Genomic DNA, 13,164 nt, shown 5'->3' with positions numbered 1-13,164 from the left:
CTCCTTGAGCCCCATGGCGTCGAACACGTTTCTGAATAGAATGTTAGAATCAGCTCCCGTGTCGACGAGGATACGTCTGACTAATCCTGTTCCAACCATCGCGGTGACTACCATGGGGGGTTTTCAGGGAGATCATGAAACCATTTATCTTCTGGGCCAAAAGATATTGTGGGATACCCTTTGCTGGCGACGGGGCCTTCTGTCGAGATGGAGAGTACCCATGTATCCTTTTTTGCTGCCGATCTAGATTTAGGAGGGCTATCGCGCCCGACCACGATGTTGAACAGGAAAGTTGGGGAGTTATTGGCACCCCCATGGGTTCTTGCCTTGGCTTGACAGCTCGGCTCCGATCTTCCTCGGAGTGTTCTCTTTCTCGTTTCCTTGGTTCTCTGATGAGTCGGGAGAACTCACTCAGTTTTCCCTCTCTGATGGCCTGTTCTAAGGCATCCTTAAGGTCGAAGCAGTCTTGGGTTTTGTGGCCAAACCCCTTGTGATAATCACAGTAAAGGCTTTTGTTGCCTCCCTTTCTCTCTTTCAATGGTCTAGGTCTGGACAGGATTTCTTTGTCTACAATTTGCTGGTAGACTTCTACTATAGGCGCCGTAAGTGGCGTGTAGTTCGTGAACCTTCCTACTCGTGGTTGCTTGGATAGCTTGCTTAGGGTGCCGTCCCTGGGAGCTTCTTTGTACCTGTCTACCTGGGTGGCCTGCCGAGTTAGGTGGTTTGGGAGCTGCCGCTTATTGGCTGCTACAACCTGACTGACTTCCTCATCATTGATGTATTCCTTGGCCACGCTTTGGATTTCTTGCATGGACCAGACAGGCTTAGTGGTGAGGTGCTTTCTAAAGTCCTCGTTTAGCAGACCGTTCGTTAGGTAGAGACTGGCGACTGAGTCCGTGAGGCCGTCGATCTCCAAGCATTCATCGTCGAATCTATCTAGGAACTTTCTGGACGGCTCCCCGGGTTTTTGGGTAACCCCTAGTAGGTTGATTGGGTGTTTTTCCTTGGCTATGCGTGTCGTGAACCGAGCCAGGAAGCTCTGGGATATGTCTGCGAAGGCTGTGATGGATCCTTGTGGGAGGGCATTGAACCACCGAATCGCTGGGCCGGCCAGCGTCACGGGGAATGCCCGGCATCTGACTGCGTCGCCTACCCCCTCCAAGTTCATTCTTGCTTCAAAGGCTGTGATATGCTCCTAGGGGTCCTTAGTCCCATCGTACCACATGTCCGTCGGCTTGTCGAAGTTTCTCGGGAGCCGGACCTTGAGGATCGAAGGGTGGAAAGGAGTGGCTCCCATGATGATGGGGTCCTGTTGTCTCCTGGCTTTCCCCTTCTGGGATTCCCAGTGGCTTTCTGACTCGCCTTGGGTAGGTCGGGAGGTTGCTTGTGTGTGCGCCTTGTCGCGCCTTGTTAGGCTCCTTTCTTGGCTGTCGTGTGCTCGGGAGGGGGAGCGGGTGCGGGCGTGGGATCGGCTGACGCCGCGGTGAGAGTGGCTGACATCCCTGTGGGGTCGACTCCTCGCCTCCAGCTCTCACTCAAGGTTTTGTACTCTATGTATGAGTTCTTGCATGATCTTGGCGCTGTTTGCCCCCGTCCCCCGAAGGGACGTCTTTCGGGGGTCTTGGTGTACATTTGTTGGTTTGGTTGAACGGAGGGCCTCGGTTGTTCGCCAGCGCGGGCTGTCAAACTTGCCCTGCTCAGGCAGGCCCCGCCTCCTTCGCGGAGCTCCTTCGAAGTGAGGGGTCGCTCCATGTATGCTCCGGGATTCCCACAGACGGCGCCAATGTTCGATACCTGGTGACCTCGGGTACTCGACGGGTCGAGTGGTTAGGAGTTGAGGAAAGGAAGAGACCCTGAGCTGACGTGGAGCGAGGACTGCTGTGCGCAGATGACGTCGGAGGCGGAGTTGAGCATGGGGGGTGGCCACCTGCAAGGACACTCCGACGATCAAGTCAGAGTCCGTACGAAGAGATGGCCGAATTAGGTAAAAGTATGACGTACCTTGGGGGGAGAGTTGTCCTCTCCCCTTATATACTATGCTGGGCGGGCCTAGCAATGACCTAGATCATTGGTTAATGAGCTCTATGAGCTGTCGTAATCCACGTGGGAGGGGCAGGTCGTCCCGGACTTCGGGTCGGGACTCCGGACGTTGCCCCGAGGATACCGACCTGGTTGCTGGCATGATTCGTAGGGATGGTAGGTCGGGCATGTCTTAGGTCGAGTATTAGAGGCCGACCCGTTGAACTCCTTTCTGTTGAAGATTTGGGTCTGGGTTGAGGGTGGTGTCCCGACCCGGCGGTTAGTTGAGTTAGACTTGACGGTCGGTAACAGATTAGATATACTGTTAGCTCTTTCTTATTTATATTATCTATACTAAAAACAAAATATATTTATAAAGAACTCGTCTATATTAAAAATGAGATGTGTAATAACTAATAATAACTAATAAGTATATACTCATAAATTAATCCATAGGTGACTATAAGTGTAAATTTAATATTTATTTTATTTATTAAAAAAACCTAACAGGTGTTCTTATTATTACACTTGTTAGCAACACCCAAATGTTTTACTTTGATTTAATTTGGGCTATGTATTGACTTTATGATAATTTGACTCTTATATACCTCTTATAGATAAAGTCTCTAAAACTTGGTAACAAAGTTTTAAAAAATATTTATATTTTTAAAAATATAAATATTATTTTTTTATATTTGATAAATAAAAAAAAATCAGCTAAGTTTTTTATATCTTTATAAAAACATCTTTTGTTCATATACATACGCGAATATGTGTATTTTAGAAGAAAAACCGTTTTTACACCAAAATTATTATAATTCTCGTTATATATCTAGCTAAGAGCGATGAGAAATATAAACTTAGTTTATATAAAATAATAAAATAACTAGAATTAAAAGTACCATTTATTATATATAAGAATTAAATTATGCTTTTTAGTTTTTATTTTGTATATATTTTGATTAGATCCCAAATTTATTCTTCTTAGTCTTATACAGATATAAATTTAAGCCATGCATTCGTATCTCATTTGAACTTCTCCCATTCATAATAAATATGAACTTTTTCTAGACAGGCCGGGATATATATTATTTAAAAACATTTTTATTTTATTTCTTTATTTATAAATAAAGAAAAAGAGACGACTATGTATGACAAACAAAAATACATAAATAAAATAATTAATTAAGAAGTCTTGCAGCAGAAAAATCCAATAATTCTCCCAAGTCCCAACAACAGAGAAAAATCAATAAACGTAGACTTGCAGAAAAAACACAGCCTTTTACTCTCTTTATAGATTATAAAAAATTCCAAATTTGAAAGCCCATAATAAATAAAAATTTAATTTTGATACGTTTTTAATATAAAATAATTTTATACATATATTTAATTATATAATATTATATTAAAAAATAATTATTTTTTTTTATATTGATCGTATGAATAATTATCTAAAAGAACAAATATAATTATATAATTGTATAAAATATTTTACACTATGAACATATTAAAATTAAATTTTAATAAATAAATATAAAATAAAATAAAAAATTACGAACAACAACAAAAGATAAAAAAAAGGTAAAATAAAGTTTGACTGGTTTGCATGAAAGCCAAGTGGTGGATGAAGAGGATGGCGAGTGCTCATAGCTCCACTTGCTCATCGATGTTAACCTTTTTTTTTTTTTTTTGTTTTCTTTTTTCTTTTACATATATTGTTTAATTACTTTACTTTCTTTTTCTTATTTTAAGGCTTTTTTGTTTTGTAGCCAAATTGTTTAGATAAGCTTAAGCATATCCGGAAATACAGCATTACAGCGTCATAATTTTTTTTAATTAAAAATTATTTTTTTTTATAATATTTTAGTGGGCTTGACATTGATCATTTGATTTGACTAAAGTCATAATACAACCTCTAAGTTCAACGGATAATTATATAAGGAAGTAGTTATAATAATGCTGATGATTATATATATAAAAATTATTTTACATCGAATAAAATGAAGCCCGTATTTTTATATTTTTAGAGTAATAATTTATGAACATAAGAATATAAGATCATTACATGAGAATAAAAAATATTATGTATATATTTAAAAATTAGTTATTAAATTAATTATAATTGTATATTTGTATATAAATATATTATTTAATTTATTTTTATATATATTTTATATTTAATACATATATATATATATATATATATATATTTTAATGATTGACATATAATATAATTGTCTAAAAATATATATTTAATTTAATCTAGAGAGATAAAAGATTGTAAAAAAAATGAAAAAAGAGATTAAAATAATAACCGATAAAAAGAGAAAAAGTGTTGAGGGAGTTTTATTTTTTGTGTTCAAATTAAATATTATAATTCTCATACGATGTGCGTCTATTTCTTACTACATACACAGTACATGCTTTGATGCTTATATATTACATTGTTTTAGGATTCAAAAATATTATTTATATATTAAAATTAATTATCAAAATTAATTAATTATTATTTATTTATATATAAATATATATTATTTAATTTATTTTTAATATATATTTAATATTAGTAATTAATTTTAATAATTGATTTTAATATATATTTTATTAGATTGGGATTCAAAATTTTATATTTGTGGAAAAACTGAGGATCAAATTTATTTTCTTTTGCTTTTTTTTTTGTTATCTCAAAATTATTTTTGGCTCGGTCTATAAATAATTCTACCTAAACTATATATAATAAGCACACAGCGTGATGGGCTATAAATAATAATGACAATATATGTGAGTTGCGGAAGAAAAAGGCCAAAACATAAACAAATTAAAGGAATGGGGTGGGGTTGGAATTGGCCAATTCATATGGACCACCCATTCAATTAAATATTCGAGTTAAAACATTCATCAAATAATAATAAAAATAATGTAATAATATATAAGTATTTTTATAATGATACCAAATGATAATGGACAAATTGGCTTCGTCCACTATGGTTGGCCTTAGCCACAGTTTTTGGTTGGAAAGACAGAGAACCTTCTAAGATAATAGTGTGTGAAAGATAAGCCTTTAAACAACTAATTTAAGTTAGTCGAGTAATCAACTCACTCATTCATTTAAATAAATATTAAAATTTAAATTCTGCTTTATCTATATATATATATATATATATATATATATATATATATATATATATATAATAATTTATTGGTCAATAGTAGACTTTTAAATAAAATTTAGATTTATAACAGATTAATTTTTGACTGATAGAATGATATTACAGAAAAAAAAGATAAGCCTTTAAACTAAGGTGGAAACTCATATGCAGTCGACTTCACGTGAAGTTGATACTTGAGAGTCGTTAGATGATTTGATTGATTTGACTAAATTTTTATCTAATAACTCTCAGATATCAATTTCACGCGAAATTCAGTTCACCTTAAATTTCACCTTAAACTAAACTTATTTTGAGTCTGTACTTAGCAATTGCAAATTAATTAAACTAAAAAGAAAAAGTTTGAATTCAGCATTCACCAACAAAATCATTGCTTCAAAGGGCCAACTGAATCAGTTACCAACACGTTTGGTTGTGGTTGGTATATAATGCATAGTATTTTTATTTCTTCCACATATACAATTGGTGAATGGTGTGCCCCTTAGTTGGAAATATTTCATGTCTTAAACCTAAGTATCTAACGTATATATATATATGATGGTTGCCCATAACAAATAAATAATATAAACAATCAAACAAATTAGCATTTTTTTTTTCTTTTGAAACAAGTTTGGATGAATTTGATACCTATAATTCACTAAGATTAGTGTATGAAAGTTCTGTGTTTAATTAACTAGTCTTGCAAAATATTTTCATATTTTCTATCGAATGAATCTTACGAGCAACAAAATTTAATTATTATGTATTTATGTATAAGCAAGTATATGTATTATTTAATTTATTTTTAATATATATAATATTTTAGCATATATTTTATATAAATAATTAATTTGATGACTGTTTTTTTATATACATATTTAGTATAATTGAATAAGAAAAATATGAATTCGCGTCTTTAAATTATATATATTCAAATTAATATGTTGGATATTTGATAACCACTTAAGATTAGAACTAACAACATTTTTTACTAAATTAACATTTAGTTAAAAATGTCAAATGAAAATAAATATTGGTCGTTACAACTTTTGTTTAAATTAGAATAAATGGCTATTTGTATTCATAAAAGATGAAAACACTGACATATGTATCCACACTAGATCGAAACTAAACTTGTACCCATGCAAGACGTCTTTCGTGTGACAAAAGTACCCTACGTGGCATTCTGACCCTCCAAAGACAGGGTATTTTTGTCACACGGAGGACATCTTGCATGAATACAAGTTTAGTTTCAATCTAGTGTGAATACATATGTCAGCGTTTTCATCTTTTATGGGTACAAATGGTCATTTATTCTTTAAATTAATTATGGTTAATATTATCAGCGTCTCAATTTTTTATGATAAAAAATAATTATTTACTCTTTTTATATCAATGTCCATTTATTGATGTCAAAAATAACAAAATAAAATGAAAAATAAAATAAAATGGAGTAATATTTACTTTATATGGCAGGCTATATACCAAAAGACACCTTTGTATGTTGGCAATATATTTAAGTTAGAAACCAAACTAAAGCTACTATGAAATATATGTTTCACTAACTAAGAGTATGAGACGCATACAATTATACAAAAGAGAAGAAACTCGGTTCGGTTATTTGTCTCATCACAAAAACAAAATTGATCTAATAATCTAATTAAAATATGATAATGTTGATTTTGTTAAATGTTTAATTGACAACAAAAGTTTTTTTTTTTCTAATAAATTTAAAACTTAACATACAGAAAGGATAACATCATGTTACTGTGTGTGTGTTTTTTTTTAGGTAGATTTGCATTTCATGTTATTAGAAATACAACTGTTCAAGATTAGAGACAAAACAAAAATGGGGATCTCTCAAAATCACAAAAATATAATAGAAGAAGAAAAAATGCCTAATTATCCTAATTATCCTCTTAATTTTTAAATTTTTTTCATGTTTTCAAATAATATTTATGCCTATAAATTTTTATTCATTTAAGTATTAGGACAATAATTAAAAGGATAAATTAAAATTCTAATAGTTCATATTGTTACAAACCAACCCCTTCAGGTACGTTCTCACTTGCCTCTTACCACTCTCCATCTATAAACACTATTGATTTTACTACACAGCCTCCCACCATACCAAGTGAATTTTAACAACCATATCAAATAAACTTTTTTACTGTAATTAATTACAAAATAAAAGTAATACACATAGGAATCGGCCTGAAGTTATCAATTTCTTCCTAAATTCCTTGCATCTTGGTAAAATAGGAAGTAATTGAAAGATCATCTTATTTTGCACTATACAGTTTCTCATACAACTCTGAGACATGGTACAAATCTTCCTGGTAATAGCGTTTCTTTAAATCATTCCACAGATTTGAAGCCACACTTCTTCATATGACACTCTGAAAAATATCGTGTGAGAGAGATAAATGTAGTCAAGAGAGGACATAGGTGTTGCAACGGTCCCAAGCCGAATACATTGGATCGGTAACCTCCGGTCGAGGAAGAGAGCCATCAATGAAAGAAATTTTGTTCTTGGACTCGAGTACCAACGAAATCGAGTGGGACCAATTGGTGTAATTTTGAGAATTGAGGCGATGAGAAATTAAGGGATTACTAGGACTTTCAGCTGGGTGCAAAAAGTATGGACTGTTCTGATCGATAGGAGAATGCACGTTCCTGAATTCATGCGGTTCTGGAGTTGAGTGAGTTGAAGAAAAAGCTGCGAGAGGGTGTTGATATCGACATTGGAAGCTGCAGTGGAGCCGACGTCACTGTGAGTGGGATCCATTGAAGAGATTCGGTGCAAAGTAGGCCGTGATAGACGAAGTTACCGAAAAAGCTTAATCCAGAGCTTCTTCTCTAAAACTCGTTGATCGTGGTTGAGATTCAGTCACAAGAAAAAAAGGAGCATCGATGAAAAAATCGCAACTCTCATCAGAAGGAAAGAAAAAAGAAGAAAGCAATTTCAAGACAGGATTCCCTAACTCGCTGATCGAAACACTGTTATCGAAACCCTAGAAATTTGATGAACAGCTCTCATCAGTCTCTACTGTGTGAGTCTGTAAAAAATGTTGGATCTGGAGGTAGACGAAAAAGATTAGAACGTGGAAGATGTCCAGGGTCATCAGTTCCAGCGATGATACCATATGAAGATAGAAGCTGAAAAGGGTTGTCAAACTTGAATGATAGAGAAGAATGAAAAGAAAAGTAGAGTGAGAAGATTTTGAAATCTGTTTGGTAGAAAGAGAAAGTGATTTGAATAAAATGACAAGCTAACATAATTAGTTAATGAACCTTGCTTTATATACTAATTTTTACATGATAAATATCTTAGACTAATTGAATATACTAACTAGTAACTAACTATTAATTACAAATACTAACTAAATTAAGTATGCCAATCTATTAGAGCTAATACATTTAATCAACACTCCCAACCCCAATCCAGTATCACACTGCTTTCCACCACGTCATCGTCACTGTCACTTCCTAAAACAAACCTTTTCTCACATTACTGGAAAATATAATGCTAATTAATAGTTGACTGTAATTAATAAAAAAAATAAAACTAAAATTTATTTTAAATATTAAAGATAAAATTAAAACAAAAAATATACTTTATTTTTTTATTAATAATTCATAATTTTTAAAATATATTTTTTAACCATGGTCAAATAAAATTTACAAAAATTTATTTTTGTCATCTTTATATAAGTGACCTACCCAACATAAAAATGAAGCCCCACTAAACGTGTGAGTTAAAAAAATGAAAAGTATAATAAATAATGTTTGGTTCATACTTAATTACAAAATTAACTTAATCACATAATATTTTTAAATAACTTTAGTTAAAAATACTTTCATATTTTTTTTTTCAATTATGAAGAATATAAGAATATTAATAACTTGTTATTTATATGGTACCGTAATATAATTCTTATCATTCTAATTATAATACTCTCTAAATTATTTATAATATGTATCAAATATATATGTGTGTGGGAGCGACAAATGAGTGTCTCTACTTGACATTAAAGGCATAAATTTAAGATGCACATAGAATAAAAATGCTATATGTATATAAATAATTGTAATTAATTTTTTTGGTGTATTTAACATTTTTATATATAATCACCATTGCCAATGAGTAATAGCTCAAATGGCATAGACTCCCCATACTCAATTAAGAGGTTGCGGGTTTGAGTCTCCTATCTTTCTAAATTTTTGGCCAATGAGTAATAGCTCAAATAGCATAGTCTCCCCATACTCAATTAAAAGGTTGCGGGTTCGAGTCTCCTATCTTTGATAAAAAAAATCTTTGATAAAAAAAAAAAAAACATTCTGCCAGGAATACAAGAGGGAAGGGAATCTCATATGGTATCAGAATAAATTCTGTTGAAGAAGGAATCCACCATTGTAATGCTAGCAATTTTGGTCTTCAGCTATTCATATAGCATCACTTTTAAACAATATGCATAACTGGAAGGATAAGAGAACCTTCATTCAAAATTGTTGTCATCATTGTTATTTTTTCTATGTCACACTTGAGACCTTATGGATTAATAGGGTTACCACTTCTCATCATTCTTGTCCATTTAACACTACAACATGTTGATTATAATTATAGGAAGCAACTAGCTCCAACACAATCAGTTCATATGATGACAAAGGTTAAGACTACAGTAATCAACTTACCAGCCCCATCTTACACCATGGGATGAAGTAAATAATATTAGTAATAATAATACCAAATAAACATATATAATTAGGAGGACGTGCTTCCAATCTCTCATGCATTATGGAGTGCCAATCTTTGAGGGGTTTGCTCCCATATATATATTTGCAATGCTATGTCACTATATATCTATGGCTATTTGTACATTATGTAGGATATGGATATTGAATAATTTTAAGCATCTACTTACATATGGATATTGAATAATTTTAAAGAACTACTTACATAAAGACGTTTAAAACGTCTTTTTTTAAAGATGGTTTCTAATAATTAAAATTTAATACACATAATCGATTAAACTGTGTTATTTTTGTCAAAATTAGATCAGATTAATTAATTTGACCGAAAAAATAGTGAATCAAATCTTGAATTGATTTAAATTAATATTATTTTTTATAGAAAATGATTACAATACCTCTATTATAAAAAATAACTAAAATACTCTTATTATATATATATATATTTTGATAATTCTAAATTCTAGTCCTTTTTTTTCTGCCGTCATAGAGTTAGAATTTAGAGTTTTTAAAATTTTATATATATATATATATATATATATATATATATATATATATAATAGGGATATTTTAGTCATTTTTTATAATAGGGATATTATAGTTATTTTTTATTAAAAAAATATTAATTTATATCGGTTCAAAATTTAATTTATTAATTTTTCGGTTAAACTAATTTGTTCGGTATAATTTTAATAAAAATAACACAATTGAATCAGTTATATGTGCTAAATTTTAATTATTAAAAAACATTTTAAAAAAAAATGTTTTTGATATCTTTATCTAAGTGGCTCCCATAATTTTATGGCTCTATTTCTCCATGAATGATAGTTTTGAGTTTTTTATATTCAAAAATCATATGATAATTCTACACAAATTAGTTATTAATGTGATGCAGAATAAACATTCCAAAATATTTAATTATAAATAAAAAAAGTTTCAAATAGAAATGTGATATAGATTTTTTTTGTCCGAAGCACAGTTAAATACAAAAGAATCATCACTTCTCTCTTACATAAATGTTTATGACTTTTAAGAAGTGACTATGCATGGTAACCCTAATTTGATGCAAAGAGTTTGGTACTTTGGTTAACTAAACCGATTAGATTGGTTTCCCTATTACTCTAACTTGGGGGAGTTTAAGTTGTTTAATTTAATTATTATATTCCAAATTCAATTTTTAGAATAACAATATGTGCATTAAATTTTGTAGTCAATCTCATATACATCAAAAAACAAACTTCAATAAAGTCAGACATTAATCGTTTTCTCCCCTGCAAGGCTACAACTCGTGAGGAAATAATAATAATAATAGAGTAAAGTATTGTTTTTTCCCACAATGTTTGGGGTAAATTTTAAAATTGTTCCTAAAGTTTAAATCGTCCTATTTAAGTAAGTCCCTAACGTTTTAAAATTGACTCAATGTTGTCGGCAGCTAGGAATCTGCTAATAAAATTGACGGCGGGATAAAATTGAGACGATTTTGAAATGTTAGGGACTTAAATAGGACGATAACCAAAAACGATATATAGAAATAAATTTTAATTTTATCCTTTAATAATATCAATTTTTTACGGTACATAGTTATTCAATTATTTTTTAATCACATCTAAATAAACCACACTTAATCACATTACTTTTAATCTAAATAAATTTATTTTTTTATAATTTTACTCTTAAAAATTTTTACTTATCTTGAAATGTTTGTAGAATAAGTGAATAACTAGTACATAAACTTGCGAAAAAAAGTATACATATACAATAAAGTAATGTGATTATAGTCATTCTACAAACATTCGATGATGAGTAAAAATCTTTAAGAAAAGAATTATAAAAAAATTAATTTATTTAGAATGAAAGTAATGTGATTAAGTATAATTTACTTATATGTGATTAAAAAAAATTGAATAACTATGTACCTTAAAAAATTGATATTATTAAGAGATAAAATTAAAATTTATTTCTATGTATCATTTTTTTTCCCAACATTTTCGTCCTATTTAAGTTCCTAACATTTCAAAATCATCTCAATTTTGTCATGCTGTCAATTCTGTTACAGATCCCTAACGGCAGGACAACATTGAGTCAATTTTGAAACATTAAAAACTTAAATATGACAATTTAAATATTAGGAACAGTTTTAAAACTTATCCCAAACGTTAGGACAAAAACAATACTTAACTCATAATAATAATAATAATAATAATAATAATAATAATAATAATAATAATAATATTAGAAAATTATTATTTTTCGACCAATATCATCTAATTTTTTATTAATTTTAAATTATAAATTATAAATTCTTAATTTTAAATTCTAAATTATAAATCTAAATTTTAAAATTAACTAATATTGACTAAATAAAAATTGGTTTTTATATGTCTAATAAAAGTTTTATTGTAATAACTAATTTAGATAAGTTTAGTGATTATCTTACTAATCTGCTTAAATAAATATCAATTGAATGGGTAATAAAATCAATTCAATTACATAAAAACAAACTTTTTCTCACAAAACAGTCGATTGTAAAAAAAAAACTAATCAATCGATATAAAAAAATCGATTAGTTTACGAGTAGTTTTATAAGAAGATTTTTTGCGAACCAATCGATTAGCTGAAAATAAAAATCGATTGTTTTTTAACAACGTAGAAGGAAAGGACTTCTGTTCACTAATCAATCAATTTTTTCATTGATTTTCTACATATTGCAATTTCTGTACTGCACATATATGCCAATTCATAAACAATGATTGTCAGTTCGTCACTACAACAAATTAATAATCATATTGGGAAAGATTCGTAAACGATTACAATTATAGAATTAGATAATTAAAAAATAAATTGACGATAGATTATATTATGAAATTAATAATTTTAAGATTGAGAAAAGATAAAACTAGAATTTTTAAATTAAAATAAAATTGATTTTAAAATTGATCTTCATAGAACTTCTTGATAAAATTCTAAATATAAAATATATCATAAAAAATAAAATAATAATTTATAAAATATAGAGTAAATTTTAAAATTAAATAATATATAAAAAATTAATTAATAAATAAAATTAAATATGAATTATTTAATAATTATTAAAAAACTAAAAAATATGTTTTCTTATAAAGATCATTAATAGTTCAGATGTTTTATGATCATGAAAATCGGAGCCTATTTTATGTCCGTAACAACAAAAAAATTTTAAGTAAAATTTTAACTTGTAACAGATTAATTTCTGGTGTACCGAATTAAA

The sequence above is a fragment of the Arachis ipaensis genome, chromosome B8 (genome assembly GCF_059453495.1).
Source record: "Arachis ipaensis isolate K30076 ecotype BB chromosome B8, ASM5945349v1, whole genome shotgun sequence".
NCBI classification, from domain to species: domain Eukaryota; kingdom Viridiplantae; phylum Streptophyta; class Magnoliopsida; order Fabales; family Fabaceae; genus Arachis; species Arachis ipaensis.
The sequence above is the reverse complement of the archived record's forward strand: the minus strand, read 5'-3'. Positions refer to the sequence as shown.